Source organism: Molothrus aeneus, chromosome 2 (genome assembly GCF_037042795.1).
Source record: "Molothrus aeneus isolate 106 chromosome 2, BPBGC_Maene_1.0, whole genome shotgun sequence".
Lineage (NCBI taxonomy): Eukaryota > Metazoa > Chordata > Aves > Passeriformes > Icteridae > Molothrus > Molothrus aeneus.
Window position 1 is genome coordinate 23354425 of NC_089647.1, and position 14954 is coordinate 23369378.

General features: G+C 45.6%; 1 protein-coding gene across 3 annotated transcripts in view; it reads right to left on the reverse strand.

Annotated features, from left to right (window-relative positions):
- LSAMP (limbic system associated membrane protein) overlaps positions 1-14954 on the reverse strand; it is a 988586-nt gene that overhangs the window by 197752 nt on the left and 775880 nt on the right. The window lies entirely within an intron of this gene.

Below are 14954 nucleotides of genomic sequence, written 5' to 3' on the forward strand. Positions count from 1 at the left end.
GAGCAAGACCCCAGCTCATGCAGGATGGGATACTTGTAAGAGCATGGAAATTAATGCAGATGTCCCAGGCCTCAGGCTACCAGGATAATCTCCACCCTTGAGAACATCTTCTCAAGAATGCTCATCTGTACTGCAAGGCACAAAACAGGTTTTGGGACATATCACCTGCTTTCTAACTTCGAAAACTGCTGTGGAGGCTCAGTCTTCTCCACACAGCTTGAGCTGGGCAATTGCCTTCTACCAAAAGGCTGAATCACCCCTAAGGCAGCAAGTACTGGTTCTCCAGATAAAAATGGTCTAATTCCTGGATGACTGAGACTCCAGTGATTGTGTGAGACCTGCCTTCTGACTCAGAGGATATACCCTCTGAGGGTGAGCCAGTTCCTAGATGGATAAGAGCCCATCCTGGAGACCCAGCAGCCTGCTAGACAGGTGGTTGCAGTGGGCAAAGCAGTGGGCAGACAGGCTGTAATGTCTTGACCCTGTTTTAATGTCAAAGCAGAATGGTTTAGGTAGAGAGTAGCATAGGGAAGATGCTTGCTGGCTGCTGAGGAAAATGAAATGAGCTCCATCTTTGGCACTGCTGATCTATTTCTGGTCAGAGTGAAACACATTTAAATGTGATGTGGAGATTGCTGAGCAAGCCGCTTGGAGTTAGATGTGCCACTGCTGCCTCAGACTGCTGCTTCATCTCCTATTCATGCAGAGGGTTGAGTAACAAATGATACGTGCTCAGGAGCCGACCTCCAACAGCAGGAGAAATGAGAAGGACCACAATCCTCAGTGCAGAAGCTGCAGGAAGACAGGAGTTCATTGTACTTCCACAGCCAGAAGAATTCATGAGGAGAAACTCATTCTTATATTTGCCTGTGGTTCCTTCTTGAGTTTGTGATTTACAGTGCTCTGTCAGCACATCTGTCTTACTTTTTATTCTTCTGTTGCTTTCCTGGTGTTTCACTGCTTCTTCTCCTGCATTAGAGGCTATTAAGCATCACCTGCTCTGGTCAACAAATGAGCTAGTAGCACATCTCTGCACTTTCACAGCTAGTGACTGAACTCCAAAGCATTGATGGGCCAGTTTTGTGAACAGAAAAACAGTGTGGCAGAGGGAGAAGACTGCCCTTAGGTCCACAAGGAGAACGAAATGCTGCTCAAGGTCATAGTCCTAGGGTAGCAAGCAAATCAGATGTGTTCCACATGCTGTGGGTTCATTGCAATTGGTGTCAAACACAAGGACAAATGGTGTTCTTTTAGAACCATCCTCCTCATGTCCTGTGGTCCCAGTCAGCTGGATGATCATCCCCACTGTCTGAAAAAGCCAGGATGGGAGCTGGCCGGGTTTAATCTCTGAGGCTCCAAACCTAAGCTTTTGGCCAGCATCTCCAGTATTGGAGTGGACCAGCAGCTCTCACATGTTAACAAAAGCTCTGCCTGGGCTGCAGCCCCCTCTTGTTTCCCACACCATATTCTCTGCAAATGCCTCATGGCTCTGTGTGTGTCTTCAGGGGGCTTTTCACAAACGTGACAAAAAGGACATCAGAACCACCTCTCTCTGTAACTGCTGCCATGCAGAACCTTGTAGGAATAGCTCATATTAATAGCTGCAGGTTAATATTTTTCATATCCTCTTCAATTTGCCTGTGATCACTGCAAAGGCAAATACAGAAGCAAATCCCCAGGGCTGGCCATGTTATGTGCACAGAAATAAATACCAGGGAAGGGGAGAGGACAGTGCTCATTTGTGTGGCAGAGCACTTGCAAGGCAGTGCAGGTGGGGGCATGGGGGAATGGCAGCAATACTAGCATGTTGAGTGTGTGCAGCGGGGTGTGCTCACCACTGGGAAGATGCACAGGAACACAGCCAGAGGATCACTAAATTCAGGTAAGGGCATTCCCATTCCCATGACTGGCAGCAGGAATGAGAGCAGGTGAGGGTAATGTGGAGGATGGTGGTTGTGTGGGAACAGTTGCACAGAGTGAGGCAGGGCAAGTGCTTGTGGTGGTGTGAGGGGAAACTATGAGCATGCAGAAGAATTTATTTCTGAACCTTTCTCTATTAAATGATACAGAGAAGCACAGGTTAACCTGTTCACTTGGAGGCTTAAGTATTGAAAATGTCCTTTCCCTTGAATATTTCTAGCGCATAAAAGCTGATTCTTTAGCCTGTTTGGGGTGGAAGAGAAAAGACGATGGAGAGTCACAGAGCTCCAAAATGTGCAAATTCTGGGAGCAGTACAGAACACCTGAACTAAACTCTTACTTACAGAGTGGTACCCAGAATGCTTTCTGCCACTTTGCTCTTAAATGCTACACTTCTAGAGGTCACCCTAACCTAACTAAGTCTCTGTATCTGGTTAAAGCAACAGCTGCACAGTACAAACGAGTTCAGGGTTGGCTGAAACCAAGAGACATGTTCTACATATGCTTCTCTAGTCATGGCTGAGATGCCCATGGGGAGACTCAGTTTGGACAATTGCTGGGAAAACAGATTTGTGTTTTGGTACAGCTGTGCAGCCCGTGTGGCTGGGAACACGATGTTTGCTGTTAACTCCAAGCATGCCAAATGGAACTGTGGGCCTGTTGGCTGGAAAGAGCAGCAACGCATGGTAGAGAGCCACAGACAGCCTCACTGCATCGTTCAGTTCTGGCCCTTCGTGAGGTGATCTTGAATGCATTGTCTTTGAGTTCCACAGGCTTGGAGCCCCTTCCATGTCAACACACTCGCTGAGATAAGAGGTCCTGACAAGAAGAATTACATTGTCTTGGAAAGAGGAGGACTGAGAGCACATGATCAGAGTTGCCTGTAAAGCATTGTGTGATGCACTTAGCATTTGTAGGACACACACAGAGCCTTTTGCACAGAGTCTCATCAGCATGTCCCACCTTATTAGCTCAAGTTAGTTTGGAGAAGATCCTGAGTGCCTTTTGTTACATCTGTTGCTGCCTTGTGCCCAAGACAAACACATAACTAACTACCAGTACTATAACAGAAGGCTGTAGGTTAGGAGGTAGCTTTAGAAACCCTCTCAGCAGCATTGCAGAGTAATGCTGAGAAAACAATGACATGACCTCTGCTGGAAGAGACTCCACTTTAGGATGTAGCAAAATTTTCTTGTCTGAAACATGCAGATGATGCACTGAACCATCCTGGAGAAAGCAAGGGGAAGGAAGGGACAATTTCAAGTAATCAGCTTCCTTGCAACAGTTTCCTTCTCCTTATTTATAGCCGCTCTATGATTCAGTCAGGCTGGAACTGTGAGTGCAAACATGTTTTCTTTGCTCCTGGCTCTCCTTGGACTTCATTTGCACAGCAAAGCATCACCCAGTGCTAGAGATTTATGATACGTTCAGAGCCCAAACAAGGCTGGATCTGAACAGCCACATATCCTCCAAATTTCATTGTGGGAAATGTGCCTCTCGTGGTCTCCCAAGCAGCTCGTGAGAGATTCACTGATCCTCACTGCAGCTGTGCATGGGGAGGGACAACTCAGTCTGCTCCAAAGTATTAGAGACTCAACAAACTTGGGCTCAGCTTCAAACCTAGGAAAAGCTCCTGGATAGACCTAAACTTTTGTCAGCAAAACTCCTGGGCCTGGAGACTTACAAACAGACATAGATTCAGATCCAGTGCCAAATGCTGTAAATCAGGTCTTCATGCTTTACGTTGCAAGTTTCATGCTTATAACTGGGTTGCACCAAAAAACCACAGTGGTCATGTGTCTCCTCCTGAAAGCTTGTGAAATACTTGTCTGGGACTCAACACTCTGCAGCTGAGGTTGCTTTTCATCAGGCTGGCCCTAATCTTCATTGTTTCTATGTGGGAGCACTGTCTAAGCTTCAGTGGGGACTGTGAAGTTGTTGTCCTGGGGCTTGTATAAAATTCCAGCAAAAAGATATTTCCTGTCCAGAGCTCAACTGGGTGCTACCTGGCTCTAAGCTCACAGACATTCACAGTTCCTTATACTACAGACACAAGCCTCTCATTCTTCAGCCTCTCCCCACACCTACCACAGCCCACAAGTGATAAAAGAATTTGTAAGATGAGGAGTCTGTCGTCTGTCCATTGCTTTTTTTCAAAGCCGGAGAAAAAAAGTAATGATCTTGTTCTGGAAGAAAATCAAAGGCTGCCAACAACAGCATGATATGTCAGCTCTTTTAATTTCATTTATTTATTTATTTAATCCAGTTGCTTTAATCCTTGGAGTTTAAAGGCAAAGAATGAATGCAACGTGCTGGAAAATGAAGAGCATGTGACAATATCAAAGAGTGAAACCAAAGGAAAGGGGGTGTGTGTGTTGGGGGAGCCTTGTTAGGAGACACATTAAGGCAATCCAGCTGATAGATGAAGCCTTTTATAAATGAAGAGTAAAGTCTTCATGTCACTCTTTATCTTTCTTTTTTGTTTTAACTATTGTCTCTCTCTTTCACCTCCCCTTGCATTTCTATCCTGCCTCTCCTCTTGTGGTCTCCTGCCATAGGTCCCACTTTATAGTTGAACTGTAGGGCTGCTGTGGCCATGGAATTATAAAGTCTCCCTCTGCTGAGGAGATAGCAGAGTCCGTGCTTCAACAGGCCACTGTGGTACCTGCCACTGTGAGACCCTTCAAAGAGATTAAAATGCACCTGATTCAAGCCAGGCTGAGATGCTGGCTCCTCTTGGTCTTTTTGGAGCTATAAAAAAGGATGGCAATCAATCACAGGCAGTGGGAATCTGGTCTCCAGGGGATTTTGGCATGGAGGTGGGATACATGCATCACAGAAAAGCTGCTGTGCTGTGTGTAGAAGTTGTAGTAGGGAGGTAGGTAGGTAGGTAGGTAGGTAGGTAGGTAGGTAGGTAGGTAGGTAGGGAGGGGGAAAGCAACCCAGAAATGCCTTTTATCCTTGATAGAAGAGCAGAAAGACAAGGAAACAGAATCACCACATTCTTCTGTTTCAGTCACAGTTTTGACATCCCTGGAAAACAACTCCAGTGGAAAAACTGCTGTTGGGTACTGTTTATGATGACATTCAGCAGGAGTGACTCCGTTCTCATTGTCTTTCACACACACAAACACAGAGCTTATTATCTGTGATCTTTCCACACAGTGGATGTAAATGCCAGGCCTGCCTCCTTTGAAGCCTCCTGGGCTTGGCCAGGCAGGAGAGTTGTACACAGACCCTGTTTCCCCCAGCTGCCTTCATGCCTCCCCGTGGCTCTCTCCGAGCAGAGGTTGCACAGCCTCACACACCAGCACAAACCTCTGGCTCTGGTGGTATCCAAACCAGGTGTCACACCCCACCAGAGACCAAGCCATGAATCCTCACTACTGGCAAGCAGAGTTGGAGGGGAATTTTCTTCTCTCCCCCTTCCAGAGACTGGCCCTTCAAAATCACGAGACGGAGTCTAAATGTTACTCTCTTCCAGCCTGAGATATACTTGACCCCCTATCTCCAGAAACATTTATCATGGCTTAACCCCAGCCATGAACAAAGCTCCAGGTAGTCATCTGTTCACTGCCCCACCAGTGGGATCAGGGAGAGAAGTGGAAGGGTAAAAGCTGGAAAACTCATAAGTTGAGATAAAGACAGTTTATCAGGGAAAGCAAAAGCTGAGCACACAAGCCAAGCAAAGCAAAGAATTAAATCACCATTCCCATGGGCAGGCAGGTGTTCAGCCATCCCCAGGAGAGCAGCCCCATCATGTGTAACAGTTACTTGGGAAGACAGACACCATCATTTCAAATGTTCTTCCCTTCTTCCTTCAGCTTTATATACTGAACATGATGTCATAGGGAATGGAATATCCCTCTGGTCAGTTTGGGCCACTTGTCCTGGCAGTGTCTCCTCCCAGTTTCCCAGGCACCCCCTACTTCCTTGCCAGCATTAAGAAAAATATCTCTATATGATCAACCCTGTATTCAGTACAAATCCAAAACACAGCTTCTTACCATGCACTGGGAATACAATTTAAGTGTACCCCAGTCAAACCAGCAAAATGTCCCTGTGAGGTCTCAAGGCCACAGACCTTGGATCTGGAGAGTGACTGAGCAGGGACGTGATGTGTGGCTGGTGGTGGCTGGGTGGGCGTGCTGCAAAAACACCCGTGGGCAATCCCAGCTCTTCCCTATCCAGAGGAGCTCCTGTGGTGGGCACTGGCAAAGGCAAGAGTGCTTAGCACACACAAGGCAGCACTTTAAGTTCTGTCAGCAGCAGGCCTCTGGATGAAGCAGTTTTAACCACACCTCTGCGTCCCTGATGGCATGGGATGTGTGACTCTGGGAGCACAGGAGGAATGACAGATTCTGCGCTGAGGCTACTGCACCCTGACCAGTCTCTCTTGCTGGAGTGTGTTGCTTAGGATCTGTATGCAAGGTGTCACAATCCCAAAGTAGATTAAGTGGACTTCAAAGAGACTGCTAATTTCATACAACGATAATAAAACTGGTCAGTCAGAGGGGCAGCAAGCTTTATATTATTAATTCTTGCAAGATGCAAGTGATCTGAGATCTTTGCAAGAAAGGCAGTGTAAGAAAAGCCCAGAAAACTGATTTCTCCAAGGTGCAGTTTGCTTTTTTCCCCCATTCCTAAAGGAACAAGAAAAAAGAAAGAGGAGAGACCCAAAGACAAATGCCACAGAGCAGGCAGAAGGCAGGTTGGACTTAAGATGACAGAAAGGGCCACTGGAAGCAGAACAGAGGAGGCACTTTCACCCTAAGACTGGTGTGAAATGCAGCATACACCAGAGTCATGCAAATGCATGCCAGCAGGACCTGTGCATCAGTCCTGGAGCACAGGTCACTCCAAGGTGCAGAGAGACACACAGGACAGACACCATTTGAGTAAGATGTTTTTTATCTTTTCAATACCAGAAAACAAGGAGACAATTTTCAAAATGCAGTGACTGTCAAGCAGGAGTCTGGAACAACTGAATGTGATACTTAATTAAACATCTATACTTCCATGGAATGCAAGATTTGCCTCCTTTCTCCTTTTTAGTACAGGAAGCCCAGAGATAAAACCTTTAAGGTATGAGCAGCTGTACCCTGCTGAGAAAAGTGATGGAGTGCTATGCTCCAGAGAACTTAACCAGGCCCCAGAAAATATGGAGTTGACACCTAGAAGGTTTTCTTTGTATTATTGCTGCTGTTGTTATTATTATTATCATTACTATTTTTCCTGACACTAAAACTCTTCCCATCATGTTCCCAGAGGGAGACAAACAGTGTGTGCCTGTATGTTAATGGGAATAAATGGGGCCACTCTACTATTCTAATGCATGGGGTTCAAATGCTGGAGTAACTGCTGGAAGCAGGCATACTTAAGTGAATGCTGAGAAAGGCTGTAGGGCTCATGGATTTTGCACAGGAGAAAAACACAAATACAGGCCTTGGGGATGCATGATCAGAGCTCAGCTCTGCTACTGACTTGACCGGCTTGGTCAGGCTACTTGGGGTCCTGTGCTCTGGCTGCTTCCTTGCAAAACAGTTCAGGAGTGATGGGATGATGACCCATGCTATTCCAGGGACATGGTAAGAACAAGGGCCTAAATGTTTCTGGCATGTTGATAAAATGGATCAGAGAGTGATATAAATACTTCATACAAGGCGAGAAATGGCCTAGAGGGGAGATTTCCTACATTGCCTGATCAGATGAAGCTGCAGAGATTAAGTGCAAAAATCAAAGGTGTGGAACCAAAATCTGAAGTCTTTCAGTTTGCATCATCATTTACTGCGGCCAAATGAAAAACCACTAAAAGAGGTTGTAAGAATTTCTCATCTGTAAGATTGTCTCATCTATATTTTACTGGCTTAATGTGAATAAACAACTGTGCATGGAATGGGACACTGGAGTGAAGAAACATGCCAGGCACAGAGCAAATTATAAGAGAGCCAAAACTCAGGTTGTGAATTTGAAGTGTTAGTTTTTTCAAATGTGATTGAATATTACTTTAAATTTAAGGAAAAAAGGGCATTGATGACTTCCCCGTTTATGTGAATAGCTATCAAAGATTCATTTGCTTCCCAGGGGGCCATGGAGGCCAAGCCTGACATAGCACAGAAGAGAAAGCTGTTGTACAGGTTAGACAAATACTCTGTTTAGCTTTGTCTTGCCTCCCACAGTGACCAAAAGGTCATGCCAAGGGATGCCTGGAAGTAAAGAAGCATAGATGATACTTTCCTTGGGTATTCAGCCACAATGCTTCTCTCATGTTTTTAGTACCATCTTCTTTACTGAAGATGTCTCTTGTAGCTTACCTGACTTCACTTTTCCAATACACAGGACTGCAAAACACCTTTGACAAGAAATGCCTCTGTGCATGTAGCTTATCTTTGCCCAGAACTCATGCACCTGTGAATTCTCTGACAGCACTGCCATACTAAAAAGTCAGAGGATAAACTTGGTAGTCTTTGTTTCCCTCCTCCCCTCAGCTACTTCATTTCCTATCACTTTGAAAGCTGTGGCAGCCATAAGCCGCAGGTTCAGATGTGGGGCTTGAGGCACGGAGTGAAGGAGAAAACACAATCTTTCCTTCTGGGCTGCAGCACATCCTAATCCATCTCTGCTCTTCAGAAGTCAGAGGGGTCACTGGACCGTGCCAGGACAATAGTGGTACTTGAGAGCATTTCCTGATAGTGCCTTCTCCCAAGTCTCTTGCTCAAGGGCACACTGTGCCCAAATTCACTTCTGTGATTGCCCAGGTGCTGTGGCTGAGGAAGTTGCAAAAGAACTGGATTGAGTTTCCCTGTCCTCTGAACCAGAAAAGGTCCCACCCATTCACTGTGGGTTCTACTGTCGCCTCCCATCATACATACTGACTTTAACCGGTGTGAAAAGAGACCTCTCTCCCTCTTCTTGGAGACCTGCTCTGCTGCCCGGACTTGAGCCAATCTCATCATCAAGGCACCTTAGCATGTCTTCTTTTGGTAATGACACCTCACATCTTACAATTACATAGCCTGAAACCAGCCACCCGCCCCCTCAAAAAACCCAAAAATCCTCATGTTCTTCATGACATTTACCCTTTGAATGCTTCCAGTCCAGTGAAAAGCCCAGCACACAGAGAAGGTCTGCCAAGCATAAAGAAAATGGAAGATGCTTTTCAGGAGAAGTAAAAAACTCAACTTTTCTTTTTTTTTTTTTTTTTTTTTATAAATATAATAATAAGGGAGGGGGAATACGCTAGCAAACCAGCAGAAAAAAACAAGACTTCCAGGGTGACAACTGTAGTCACATTCTTCCCAGCATGCTTATCTAAGCTGTGCTGTTGTTAGTTCAAAACACAGAGACGGCACAATCCTCAGTGGTGCTGAGCAGACCCCAAGGAACACAAAAGGTACTCAGCTCGTAATAGAAATTGCTCATAATGACTGAGCCTCTCAAGTACATAAGCTGCTCTGGGGGGAGGCAAAGCCATTTTCTTGCTGAGTTTGAAACTAAGAGCTCTGTTTGGCAGCTGCCATTCAAGGCACGATCAGATCTGGCCTTTCATGAAAATGCAAGCTCATTAAAACATCCAGAGAAAGGGAGGGGAATGTGGTGCAACCCTCAGCTAGAGGGATAAAAAGAGCGATTGCAGTCAAAACCGGGGCTTGGTAGTTATAGGCAAGCAAGGCAAAGGGATGAAGGGGATCAAGGCTAGATAGTACCCACAAAATATTTCCTGTAACTGTCCTGAATGAAAGAAGAAATGGGTATTTACCTCTAACTATTGTGGGATTTTTTTTCTCTCTTTTTGTTGGTTTTTTTTTGCCTGCCTCCACAAACACAGCTTGGCTGCTGAACTACGCAGCAGATAAATGATGTAGAGGCAGTGGGAACTTGTGGCTTTATTTAAACAAAGGCTAGATAGAGTTATCTGGATCGATTGAGGCAATGCTTCCTTGAGTACTAATTCAGGCCAAACAACTGCTACTGAGAATAAGCTCAGCTGACCTCCCTAGGAAGTGACCAGGTAAGATGGAGATGTAAAGAGCAGCTTTTGACACAGGTGCTGACTGGGACAATTTTGTTTCCACATGAATGCTACTTTACATAACCAAAAAGTGGTCTCAGACTGTCTGAATTATCTCATTACACCCCTACCTAGCAACGTAGCTTAAGATGAGCCCGGCTGGGTTGGAACAAGGCCTCTATAATCCTTTTTCCTGAAAGTGGGCAGTGAAGTAGGCTTGAAGTAAAGGGGTTATCCATCCCCACAATATCCTTTCAGCTTCCAGCAATCTGCCCTGAGTGGGCCTGCTTTCATTTTAGCTCATATAACTTAGGAAGAGGTTTCAAAGTGAACAAAATCCTCCCATGCACTACTATAGATCAGTGTATGTGACCGCTCTGTTACACAAGCACCCAATTATCTCTATCTGGTAATGATTCCCTGTGTGCCTCTGTGAGCTGGGGAATACACCACATTAAGCCACACACTTTTTAAACTCTCTTTCAGTCATTAATGCCACTTGGGACTAGGCTTGCCACTTCTGCTGACTATTTAGAGCACTGGAGCCTGAGTCACTGCCTCTGACTCATCTTTTTATGCCGGTTTGACTCTGGGTGTAATGGAGCAGTGGTGAATCAGGCCCTGTGTATCTCCACTGGCAACAAACCAGTAACTCCCCATTCTCTACTCCTTTCCCTCCTGAGACCTGTAGGAAATGAAGAAAATGCTAAGCTCCTGACAACAGCTAAGCAGGTTCAAAGCATGGGTGACCAACCACATCCCAAGGAAAGAAAGAAAGATCACAGGGTGAAGCTTATTTCAAATGAAGCCATTTTGCAGAATCTTACATTTGTACCCCTGTGTCTGATCCTTAGCACAGTTACTGGTTCAAAGCAAATTTTACATCTTTAAAAGCTACCACCTCATCTGCTAAACAGAGGGAGGGTGCAGAGGCACCAGCAGCATGACTCTCCAGAGGTCAGACTGGCTTCCCAGCACCTTGGCTTCCAAGACAATTGAGAAGCCTCAGTTTAGCCTACCTTTGACTGTGATGTAAAAATCAGTGGCAAAACAGTTCAATAGCATAACCCTCTCCTTTCTCACAAATTCATTGCAAATCTAAATGAAGGAAGATTGGAAGGTCTCTTTTAGAACAAGAGGACCTCTGATGGGAAGAATTCACATCATTCACATCATCAAGATGCTGGCTAAGTTGCAAAGTCAAAAAACTCCTCACAGAGAGCATCTCTGAACTTTTGTCTCCCAGCAGCTGATAGGAACCTTCCCCCTCCTCATCCCCACACACCAGACTTGCAAAGCTGTGAAAGTGACTCCATGAGTCAGTGACAAAAGCCCTTGCTCTGAAGCATGAAGAATGGTGTTGGGCTAGACCTTCAAACATCTGTTCAAGATCCAGTTTTGTTACAGGCTGTGGCAGACCCTTCCTTTGAATCCTCTGTGCTGAGGGTGGCCAGTGAGCAGCCCCTCTGAGGACCCAAGACCTCAGTGGTGTTATGGGACAAGTAAGAAGGAGGGATGCACAGGGAGGGAAGGGTGGCTTGGTCACAAAGCTGGTGGTTGTGTGTGTGTACCATTGTCCATTTCTTTCTTCCTGTTGCTTTTAGATAAATATGCAACCAAAAGCTTGTCTGAAAAGTAGTCTGTGTTCCTTCTGCCTTGTCAAACTCTTCAAGGGAAACGTTATTGCCTTAATTGCTTAATTCTCATTTGCATAATATGGCGCTCTGACAACAGCAAAACAGGGATGCAAAAGGAAGATTAAGAGCGATGTATGCATGCTGCCAGCCTTTCACAACTGGGAAAGTCAAGTTGCGAACCAGAACTAGGATGAGCAGCCCTGCAGGCCCCCAGCTCCCAACTCACTCACTTCCCAGGAGCCTTTCTCACCCCTGCAGCCCCTAGACCCCTGCACTCAGAGGGTTTTCACTGTGCTCTGGTGGGATTCCCAACTGTACTGCTCCATTCATGGCCTGTGTGGTCTAGAACCTTTCAGAGGGTCCTGGTGGCATGAGCTGCCACTCAAAACCCGAGAGAGCAAAATGCTGCATGCCTTGGGCATGGAGACTTGTCCTTTGCCTTGCATAGCAAACAAATGAGGGCAGAGCATGTCAATATCTAAGCCTAGACAAACCGATCCCTCTAGGATCCCCTATTCTACTGACCAGTCCTGATATTTGAAAGATTTGACTAATTTTTTACTTCACGTGTCAGTACCTTTCCAAGTTCATGAATATTAGATGTAGGACTTCCTAGATAGTCTCAAGAAAGCCTGTTCTGCCAGTGCTTCTTGCTTAACTGGCAGATGTAGATGTATATTAGAAGACTCCAGAAGCACAAGATTCCCATAATTACAAGCACAGGACATCTCTCATGAGCCAAACTCATTCCCACTTCTGAAATAACACAAGTGCTTCACTTGCAGAAGACAATGGAACCATTTTCCTACTTTAAAAAGCCAACAGCCCTAAACTTCCAAGCCCGACTGCAGTGAACACACGGCAGACCAACAGGGAGATATGAGCTTTCAGCATAAATTCTGGCCTTTTCCTATTTTATCAGCATCAGCTTCACAACTTGTTCCAAAACAGAGCATAATCTTACAGAAATCCTGTGCATATCATGAGCTGTGTTTTGTGTCTCTTGGTTCTATTTCTCCCTCTTTCCCCATACATCAGGCCTGAAGATTTATGCTAAAGATGGGTCTGAAGATTTATGTCAAAGTTAACACAGACCCCACAGATTTCTCAGAAAGGAAATGTGGGATTGATGCCTCTGCATCAATCTACAAATGGAAATAAAAATCCTATGCTGGGACTTTGGCTGCATGTGAGCATGCCTGTGCCAGACAATTGCACAGCTCTCATGTTTACACACTCTCTTTCGTACTACTAAAGCAGCTCTGAATGGTATGGAATAACCCTCAAACGTGGGCACATGGGTACTCCTACAAAAGTATTTGTCACTTATCCCTCATCTATTTATATAGTTGAAGTGGTACAAACGAACCAAGGCAGACAAGCCATAGGACACAAACATCCCTGGATTTCTGATCTGAATTTGCAGCTTGTGTCTGTCTATTTGTAATTGTGACACTAAACGAGATTGTAACAATACAGAGTAAAACTAAGAAAGGGAACATGTTCCCGGAGGCAGGATTTTGCTGCTTCTTGACACAGTTTGTTGAAAAGCTGTGTAACAGCCAGAGGCTATTCCTGGTCTGGGGCATCTGGGAAAAAAGAGCCTTGTATGCTGACTGATAAATTGGGCTCAAAGTTAGGGAAACGTCTCTAGTAGGAGTCACCAGTGATGTGACCTCTTGACTGAAATAAAACAAGCAGCACATAGGCAGAAGTAAGAAAAATCGGAAGCCTGCTGGCTTTTCTGTTTGTAATGAGAAGCTACACTGTTTTAGTTGGACTACAAAGGAATTTGCTGTAGCAAAGCAGAAGATGCTTGTGGAAGAGGTGCAAACAGTGCTCATTTAGCAGCTGGGTATGAAAAAATCAATGAATGAGATGTGAACCAAGCAGATAAGTCAAGATATACAGAGCAGGTAAGTAGAGGAGTTTTAACAACAGCCAGTCTCAGAGGAAGGAAGAGGATCAGCAAACAGCTGAGAACGAGCAGAATGGGAGGGAGATAATGAAAAGACCAAGCAGATAAATGTGAATGTCAGATGGCAGCAATCACTCTGCATCACAGCAAGAGGACTTCTTTTCTCTCTTTCACTCTAAAAGGCATGGGAAATAGAAGGGCAAATTGGACCCTTAATATCTGTGGGCAGAAGGGGAGAGCTACAGTTGGTGGGTTATAAAAGCTACAACATCAATCCCTGCTACAACAGAGTAGGAAGCAGCTGTTGTCTTTGCCATTAAGCCCCTTCCAAGAGAGCTTATTGAGGACTCAGAGAATGCATGGATGAGTCAGAATCAGGAATTATTTAATATGGTTATTTAATATGGCTCTTTAATATGGAAGCTTGTCCAGGCACTATTCAAAGTGCTTGTAAGGTAACTCGCCCCAGTGCCCTCCTCCCCCATAACAGCCAGGACCCAGAAGGGCAGGAACAGCACCAAAATGGTGCCTCCCACAGCCAATGCAATGTGGATGCCAGCAAAGCAGGTAAAAGAGGCTTGGGGGCTGCTTCAGCTTGAAGAGAGGACTCCCTGCAGCAGGCAGCAATGGCCCCAAGGAAGAGCTGTTAGGAATGTGCCTTTCAGTGACTGCAGAGGGACAGACCACACCTCACAGAACATCAAAGGTTTAAAAATTAAATTCACGAGGTGTCCCATGGGCTCTGAGTAATGAAGAGGCCTTGACAGCCTGGGACCAAGGTAGGGCACAAGTGGAGTTGTGCTCTTTCAAAGGTTGAGCTTAATTAAAAGAACAGGCTGCCAAGAAATGATTCCCATGTTGGACTGAGAGCAGAATGGAGAAGATGCAGTGGAAAAGTGCTGCTCCTAAGTGAGGCCACGTAATATACACATTCTCACCCTTGGCACAGGCACACAAATCTATTGCTGGCCCTGATGCTGTCATAGTGGGTCTGTGGGGAGTATGGAGTTTAAACATGAAGGTCCTGTGATCGGTCTAAGGGAGCCCTGTTGTCTTGGGAAGCTCCTGTATGGCCCTATCAACACTCAGGGGTCAATCAGACATGTCCAAACATGCCAGTAAGGCTGGGGTACTTCCCCCTGCCCCAGTACTTGCTTTCACCCTCAAATCTTTAATAAGTTGAAGCACAACTCCACAGCCCAACAACCTCACCTTCTCCTTCACACAGATGCATTACAGCTATGGCTGTGATCAAGCTCAGAACCAGTGATTGCAGGTCCTGCATAAAGTATGAGGCTCAGTTATTTATTTCTCTCTCCCCTCCCTACCCTCAAGAATTCTAGCAGTCCTGTCCTCTATAGGGGTATGGCAGATTTACAGATACAAACCAGAAGGTGGTGGCTCTCCCCCACTCCTCTGTCTTTCCTGACTGTTGCCTTTTTTCCCAGCTCTCATCTGCAAGGTGCCC